Source organism: Panthera onca, chromosome B3 (assembly GCF_046562875.1).
Source record: "Panthera onca isolate mPanOnc1 chromosome B3, mPanOnc1 haplotype 2, whole genome shotgun sequence".
NCBI classification, from domain to species: domain Eukaryota; kingdom Metazoa; phylum Chordata; class Mammalia; order Carnivora; family Felidae; genus Panthera; species Panthera onca.
This window is the reverse complement of record NC_138344.1, coordinates 121,969,579-121,979,002: the sequence shown is the minus strand read 5'-3', so window position 1 is coordinate 121,979,002 and position 9,424 is coordinate 121,969,579.

Here is a 9,424-nt window from a genome sequence, read left to right as displayed (position 1 = left end):
CTTACATTCTATAGCAGGGGAGGTTTGGCTCCGAGTAAGCCATACTTCTGGAACCTTAAATTCTTCATCAGTAAGATGGGGATCATAGCACCTGCTATGTAAGAATGTTGTGAAATTTAAATTTAAGTGAAATTCCTCTAATGTATTTAGCACAGGGTCTGGCGCACAAGTGGTGAGAATCCACTACCTGCATTACTTCTGCCAGTATGGACTCCCCCATATGCACCACTTTATATGCTTCTAGCCTCATCTCTTATTCCAGCCCCTGCTGCGGCACACAGCTCAGAGTGGCTGCTGACAGGTCCACACAGGTGCAGCCTGACAGTCCAATCCCCTTAGGGCCACATCTAGAACTTCTCACCCCCCTACCCTAAGGGTCCTCTGTGCCAAGTAGATCGCCTTGGCACCCATGTATATGCAACCTGGAATACAGTAGAGTTAGCATCATGGGGAGAACCTTTAACCGTGATGTTGTGGGTTGAATTGCAACCTCAAAAAGATAGTTGAAGTCCTAACCTCCTGTGACATAAGAAATACATATGCTCCCTTTCCTGCCACACAGCTCCTAAAATCACTGGAATCTCCAGAAGGCCTAAGTGTCTTTTGTATGCTAAAGAGATGACTGGTGGCTAGAGGCTCCTGGAGAGCCTCAGCAGCTGCTTGTCTGGGGAACCACCCATGATTACAGGCTAGAAATTTTAACCCCACCCATCGTGCAACCCCCAGACCTCCAGGGATTGGAGAGGGTTGGAGATTGAGTCAATCACTAATGGGCAATGATTTAATCAATCATGCTTACATGACAGAGCCTTTATAAAAATTCCTGAAGTACTGGCTCCTAAGTTGATGAACATATAGACGTGCTGGGAGGGCGGCATGCCTGGAGATGACATGGAAGCTGGGCACCCCTTCCCCCATATCTTGCCCTCTGCATCTCTTCCAGCCGACTGTTCCTGAGCTGTGTTCTCTTATACTCAACTGGTAATCTAGTAAGTAAACGGTGTTCTTGAGTTGTGAGCCACTCTAACAAATTATCAAGCCCAAGGAAGAGGTCATGGAACTTTCCCCTTTATAGTGAGTCTGTCAGAAGCACAGGTGACACCTGGATTGCAACCTGCCTTTGAAGGATGGGATCGAGCCCTTAACCTGTGGGACTTAACTCTACACCCAGGTGGACAGTGCCAGAATTGAGTTAAGTTGTAGGACACCCAGTGGTGTCAGAGACTTGCCTGGAATAACACATCTGGTATCAGAAGTGAAGTATTCAGAGTAGTGCTGTGAGCAGGAGGAACAAAGGTTACCCTTTTCACTTCCATACTTGCAAATGGGACTTTATTTGGAAATAGGATCTTTGCAGATATAATCAAGTCCTAACTTGATAAGGTCATCCTAGATTAGGGTGGCTCTTAAATCCAATGACCGGCAGCCTTATAAGGAGAGAAGGATTTGGAGACACACGAGGGGGAAAGGCCATGTGAAGACAGACAAATCAGAACGATGCAGTTATAAGCCAAGGAGTGCCAGCAACCTCCAGAAGCAAGGAAGAAGCCAGGAAGGAAACTTCCCTAGAGCCTCCAGAGGGAACACGGCCCTGCCAACAACTTGATTTCAGACTTGGAGCCTCCAGAACTGTGAGAGAATGCATTTCTGTGTTTGTGGTCATTTGTTATGGCTCCCAAGGAAATGAATACACACGAGGTATTCAAGTGGATGTATAGATGCTTCTTCCTCACCCACCCTGGACAGGTGGTCCTGAGATATGTTTCACAGGGTCAGATGTCCCATGGGGTCTATCACTAAGTCACCCATAGCTGCGGCCAACTTAATAGTGCAGTCTGTTTGAGCTTCCCCTCCTTCCTTGCTTTGCTGTTCCTGTCCCTCACTCCTGCCCTACCTCCGATCATTCCCCAATAAAGGATTCCCACATAAGCCATCCATCTCAGGTTCTGCTTTCTGGGAAACCCAGGTTAAGGCTGTTGGTACTTGGCACATAGTTGACATTCAACAAATACTGACTGATGAATCAATGAAAATGTGAATGAAGACCCAATCCTACCCTCAAGAGTCTTTCAAAAAAAGTATCAAGATAAAAACACTCACACGGTATAAGGAAATAAATTACAGGGCATTCAGAGGACAAAGAGAAGAACTTGAAACTCCCAGCTGCCTGACCTAGCACAGATGGTAAAATGGAACAGCCACTTCTAATATTTTCTACGGCTTTCATCCCTGGCCCCTCCATGCACTTATCAATCAGGGTTCTTAGAATCCACTCTAATTTAAGAAAAGGAATTTATTAAAGGCTACTAGGTATTTCACAGAATTTCTAAGTAGGCCTATCTCTGAAGACAAGGGACTAGGAAGCCAGGAGAAGAAGGGCTCAGCAAACTGGACCCTGGCTGCAACCTGAGAAATCCACAGAGTGACCTTGGCCATGGTGAGATCACTCCAATCCACAGATGAGCCAAGAAGAGTAGACTGAACCAACCAAACCTCACCCACTCCTGGGCCCTATATTAAAACTCCAAGCCCAGGGTAAGCTAAATTGCAAACTCTTTTCTAGGACTTTCAGATGTTACTATAATGTACCATGCTTTCCTATCTGCTAAGTAGCTAAGCCAGGATTCCAGCCCAGGGTCCAGACCCTTTATGCTCAAAATATGATTTATGGATAACCAGTGGCAGCATGGCAAGGGCTTGTCAGAAACACAGAATTGGGGCTCTGACCAAAATTGATTGAGTCAAAACCTAAGGTTTACCCAAATGACCCCCAGGAATCACTCTGCATATCAAAGTTTGAGAAGCCCTGGTCTGGTATCTTTTCTCAATTCTGTGGTTCCCAAATCTAGTTGATCATTTGAATCTTCTAAATAACTTTTTTTAAATGAAGATTCCCAGGCCCCACTCCAAATGAGCTTATTGAATAGGCCTAGAGTGGGGCCCAGGCACCTGTGTTATTTTTAAGTTCCTTGGAGGTTATTGTGATCTCTGCTTTTGGGAACTGACACCCTACAACATACAGCTCTAGTCCCTCAATGACTTTCTCTCAGCACTGTGACAATCTCAGGAAGGCCATGAGGCTAGCATTCCTGGTAATCACCTGGCAAATCCGACGAATATGCAGATTTCTCATCCTACCCTCAGAGATTCAGATTTCATAAGGTCTGAACAGAGCCATCTGAAGACTGAAGGAGGCCCCAGGTACTCTGTGGGGGCGCCACCCTACCTCACAATCAACAGATTAAAGTTTATTTGTGTATGGGGGTGGGGAGGGGGGGAGGCAGAGAAAAAGGAAGAGAGAGAGAGAATCCCAAGAAGGCTCCACACTGTCAGCATAGGGCCCGACGCAAGGCTCCATCTCATGAACCTTGAGATCCTGACCTGAGCCGAAATCAAGAGTTGGAGGCTCAGCCAACTGAGCCACTCAGGCACCCCACACAATGAACAGATTAAAAGCCATCTGCATCCCGCATTAAATATAAATGACACATAACCATGTGAGAGTGAACAGACTTGCGGTTGATAAGTTGACAGTTACATTTCTAAATATTTAATTAAACATTTATTAATTTTGATTTTACAATTTTTTTTAACATATTGTGGCCAATACTTCTTTCCTTTCAGGGCTCAATTCAGGGCCCGAATTGCTTATAAGCTTTTCCACCCTAAAGCACTGAATGGATACAATGGTGGTAAGCCAGGGAAGAGCTCAGGACTCCATATTTTAATAGGACCCGAGGGTGACCCTGGTGAGGTGGGTGAGATGATCCACAGATCAGACCTTGACCACAGCTGGGCCACTGGCATTCAGAAAAGTGAGGGTGGGTCTCCAGATCAGGCCTGCATTAGGATTGGATGGCTGGGGGAAGATGGAAGGCAAGCTCTACTGCTCTGCCTGGAACATCCCATGATTCCAGAGAAGCCCCAACCACAGCATGCTTCCCATGAGGCTCACCTAATAGAAAGAACATGGCATACAGGGTATGCTGCATCTGCCCATGCTATTCAGCACTGCTCAGACTGTCCCCAGGGTGTTGGCCTTACACCAAAGAAAACCAGCTGAACTTGAAAGGGTCAGAAGAGCATTACAAAGTGCATAAGCAGGTTAGCAAGTGGATGGTTGTAGGAAACATGATTATTGAGTGTGGGAAAAAGGCATCCAGATAACCCACAATAGCACTGCAGGCAAATGATGAGCAATTGTGTGGGCAATAGGCCTCCCTGCCTGAACCTGGGCATCTGGCTTGATGGGGAACCTAGGGGGGCAGGCCTGCCAGAGCTTTGTTGTGGGATCCCAGGATCTTTCTAGGGGAACTCACAATCCATGGAAGCCCAGGGTTGGGAAGGAGAGATTAACCTATGCAGGCTCGCAGACCTACTCCCAGTCAGTCCTCATGAGAACTAGGTCTGAAGTCTGGAGGGCTGGGGGATGCTGGAAATAAAACTGAAGAGAGACATCTCAAGAGAAAATCTATGAGATCAGGACAGATGCTGCCTTCCATCAAAGCATGACCCCAAAAGTACACTCAAAGGAATTCTCTGTCTTCACTCTACTGTCATCAATCCATGCTTTGAACAGGTGCAGGGGCAGCCTTGATGGCTCATGGGCTTCAGAGGAAGGATGGACAGGCATGGAGAGATATCAGGTGGGAGCGTCCACTGGCAAACAGTCGGGGAGAATGGCAAGGGGAAGAACCCAGTGGGCTCAGGCAAACCCTGAGACTCCAGACCAGCTCTGATGCAATTGCTCAAGACCCTTGCCCCTGGACACTCCTAGACATATCAGGGATAGAGGGCTGAGGTCCCAGGTAAGCAGGTAAAGTCAGGAGCCAGGGAACCAGTCGTGGCCATCCATGTGACCCATTAGCACTCTCATATCTATAAGTCCTGGGAAATAGGTTGGCAGGGTGAACAGTGAGTTGTGGGGACCAGATGGCCATCACAGGATCAAACAGGGAGCTTAAAGGCACTGACCTTGATCCTTTCCTGAAAGGCAGATGTCATGGGTACATCAGAGCACAGCCACAGTGAACAGATGTGAATCAAACTAAGAGAGAGGAGGCAATCAACATTTACCCCACTGGCAGCTACAGACCAGCCGGGTGATTAATGCACATTAATGCAACTAACTAATCTTTCCCACACCTCCAAAGACAGACATGGTTATCCTCATTTTCAGGGCAGGAAACAGGCACAGAGAGGTTTCATCTCTTTCTCAAGGTCACTCAGCCAGGACACAAAGGAACTTGTATCAGAACCCACTTTGGTCTAAGTCCAGAGCACAGGTCCTCAACCCCTGTACACAGCTCTGGTGACTGAACTAATGAAAAAAATGGAAGAAGGTCCTGCTAGGAACACCCGGGCTCTGAGATATAAGGATCTGTGTCCAGGAAGCCCTGCTAATATAGTAGCAGGTGAAACTCATCCTCTATTACTCTACTGATGCTGAGTGGCATGGGAATCAGAAGAGCAGCACATTCTATGTTTCACTCTCTACCCACAGCCTGCTGAGCTCCCAAAGAGCCATTGTCTGCCTCCCTCTGCCAGGCCTGCCCCAAAAGGCCCAGAGCCCCAATGTCCAATGAGTAGACTGTGCCAACTTCCCAGAGAATAACAAGCAGTGCCCCCTCAATGACACCAGACCCCTGCCCTCTGCACCACTCCCTCCCCTTTCTATCCCACAACATACACACTACCAGTGACCCCATGTTTGGCTTCTGCAGTCGCTCTGACTCCAGGACTGCAGGGCCCTGCAGCCGTGGGAACAGATGTTCCCCTCGCACATGGCTGGACTTGGATCTCAGCGGTGATGGACAAGCATCATTGACCAGGGTGGATGGGCAGCTGCAGATAACAAGGAGGAGGCACCAGCTCCCACCCCTCTCCCATCTCATTTGCAGAACAGTTACCACCTCCCTTCCAAGGCAGGGGAGGGCAAGGACAACTCAGACAGTGGGGCATGCCCACACCACCCCCTCCTCATCACTGCTCCCAGGCTGAGCACCCAGGCCAGGACACCCAGGAAGCCACAGAGCCACACCACCCACCCAGTACCTCACAGGCCCCTACAGTCTCTCTCCCCTCCCCTCCACCTCATCTAACATCTCTCAGTGCTTATTCTGCTGTGACAGAATGAGCCTTCCATTAGTGCACAGTCATTGCTGTTGTATGGATGTATAATTAAGTTTCAAGAAAGACCTCGAGCCTCTTACAGAAAAGGGCATAGAGAATATGTAGTGGTCATCCCTGAATGGAAGGACTACACCTGATTTTTATTTTCTTTCTTTGTAAATGTACCTTATTTTCTTTTTACTTAAAACTAATTGGCATGTCATGACCACAGGCCCTCTTTGTTGAGAATGAGGTCTTTCATCAAGGTCATTCATAATGACAAACCCAACATGGCACAAATTATCTAGGGACAGAGGTTATTCTTGGGCCCAAAGCAAGACTTAATTAGAAAGTACCAGAAGAGTGTATGGAACAGGAGAGTCTCTGAGACCTCTGGAGACAAGCTGGCTGGGGTAGGGTCAGAATTCTCTATGTAAACTGGATATGTTTATGTGTCTTATATTGGTATCTATTTGTCCCTTTTGTTTCCTCTGAATCTCTGAACCTCTTAGCTGCACTAAAAATGACTGAGAAAAAGTTGTGCCTTCACTGGACCCTAGCCTTTAAAGGGAGGAATAGCACATCTCTGGAATCACGGTTGCAGTGATCATAGGGAATCTCTCCCCACAAAAACAATGGAAACTCAGGGAGCCCTTGAGCTACACAATCCTTCCCTAACTGCAAGGTTATCCTCATGCTGAAATTTTTGGGTTTTTTAATAAGGATTATTAAACTAGGATGGTTTTAATAAGGAATGTGATTTGGGGCACCTGAGTGGTTCAGTCGGTTGAGCGTCTGACTTTGGCTCAGGTCATGATCTCACAGTTCGTGAGTTTGAGCCCTGCATCAGGCTCTGTGCTGACAGCTCAGAGCCTGGAGCCTGCTTCACATTCTGTGTCTCCCTCTCTCTCTGCTCCTCCCCTGCTCACACACTGTCTCTCTCTCAAAAATAAATAATTTTTTTTAAAAAAATTAAGAAAAAATAAGGAACATGATTCTTTTGAGTATACACATACACACACCCCCATGCCCCCCCCACACACACACACAAAAACTTCATTTAACCCAGCTGACCACTCTCACTCTCAAAAATACTCCTCAGTCTCCAAAAAGCAAGGCTCCCTCCAGGAGGCACCCTCCACGTGGTTGTCCCAGTGAAGGTCACCCCTTTGCCACAGACCTGAGGTCAGCAATCTATAGCCTGCTACCCAGTTTTGTAAATGCAGCATTACTGGAACACAGGTCCATTCACTTATGAACTATCCATGGCTGCTTTCATGCTACAACAGCAGAGTTGAGTATTTGCAACAAAGACTATACGGTTCACAAAGCCAAAACTCTCATCTGGCCCTTTGCAAGTTTGCCAACTTCTGCAGTACCAAGACATGAATGAAGCTTCATGGAGTTGTGCTATGAGCAGCCCAAAGAGAGATTGCAGGCAGCGGCCATTCAGGACAGAAGCAGGGCTCAGATGGGGCACACACAACTCAGGACCCCTAAGACCCCTCCAAGCAACGCTTATTCTCATGCTCAGCGCCCTTCTCCAGGGTTGCTAGAAGACAGTGATTGTGGCAGAGAACTCAGAACACGGTAGTATGGTGTCAGGCAGACTTGGGAATTACAAAGCAAGTCTTCTGGGATTTTATCCTCTCATCTGCAAAATGGTACTGATAATGGAACCTAAGAGGAATGTTGTGGGAATCAAACTAGGTATTCCAAGTTACATGGCTAACATAGTACCTGCTACATAGTTAGCATTTTAACAAGTGCCAAGCTCCCAGCAAGCAGTGGTGGTGGAATCAATAACAGCATTGCCATTAACCCACATTGCCTCTCTCTAGGGAAAGCAGCCATCGGCTTCCTACCCTGACAGGAACATGGCAATGAAAGGCAGGACTGCAGAAGGACTCTGCTCACAGCCCAGCACCCGGAAACCAAAGTGGGCTTAGAACCTTCTTTTGATTGCTGGGTGCCTATAGCAAGGTGTTAATTCTCTGGGATGATTTTAGCAAGAAATTTTCTCAAAAATATCAGGTCCCGTAATTGCACAGCACAATGCATGCACATGCACGCACCCACGCACACGCACATATACACGAAACTAGAGACTAAGGACGGCTTCAAATTCCTTATGCAGTACTTATGAATGGAGAGGCCAGAATTTTTGCTATTTTGCTATTTCCTCACGGTTTTTTAAATTTTTTTAATGTTTTTATTTTAGTTTTGACACAGAGACAGAGCATGAGCAGGAGAGGGGCAGAGAGAGACAGAGACACAGAATCTGAAGCAGCTCCAGGCTCTGAGCTGTCAGCACAGAGCCTGACATGAGGCTCAAACTCATAAGCTGTGAGATCATGACACTTAACAAGCTGAGCCACCCAGGTGCCCCTAAATTGTTTTTTTTTAATTGAATGCATTGTGTAGACTGATCTGTGTGCAGGGATCCGAGACACCCTGTCACAAATGGGCAAATACCCTCAAACATGCAGACTCTAGCGGTGCCTCTAAGGCAGATAGCCACAAAGAAGGAAAGGGAATATTCTAAAGCAGAGGTGGGCATATGAGCAGAATAGGACAAGAGACATGGCTTCTAGAGATTTCCAGATCAGAGACATCCCTAAATATTTTTCCTGCCCGCCCATGTGAGGCCTTGCCCGGCTACTTACTTTTCTGCAAACCTTCCCCTTTCTTCAAAAGCTGTCTTAATTTTCTCAATTAGCTGCTAATACACTTTTAACACTTGCTAATCTCCCTTTTAGAAAAGAGGTTATTGGCCAAACAAATCTGTGAATCACTGCAGTCCCAGCTGAGGGATGGGAGGCAAATGTCTGTGATAGCACATTTTCTCAGGTCTGAGAAACTCTTAGTTATAAAAGTCATCACTGACTTAATAACAGCTCTAAGGGGAGGAAGATAACAAAACACTACACCTAAAATAAACACATCGGCTATAAGACAGGACAGGATTACAAATACATTAAAGTGGGGTGGAGGGTCTTAGAATAGAAGGGAAAATAAGAAAAATTACAATGGCAACAATTTATTGAGCCACTACTATGTTCCGAAAACAGTGCAAGGTGCCTCTCCCGGGTTTTCTCACTGAATCCCTTCCCCCTTGTAAAGCAGATATCATTAACCTATTTTATAGATAAACACGCTCAAACTCTAGGAGCCTTGATTCCCAGAACAGCTGAGCCCAGAGTAACCAAATCCAGAGTAGCCAAGCTCTTCACTGTTGTCCATCTCCCCACTCTGGCCCCAGAGCTCCACCAGAAACCAAGATCCTGGTAAGACAAGCCCAAACTCTTCTTCC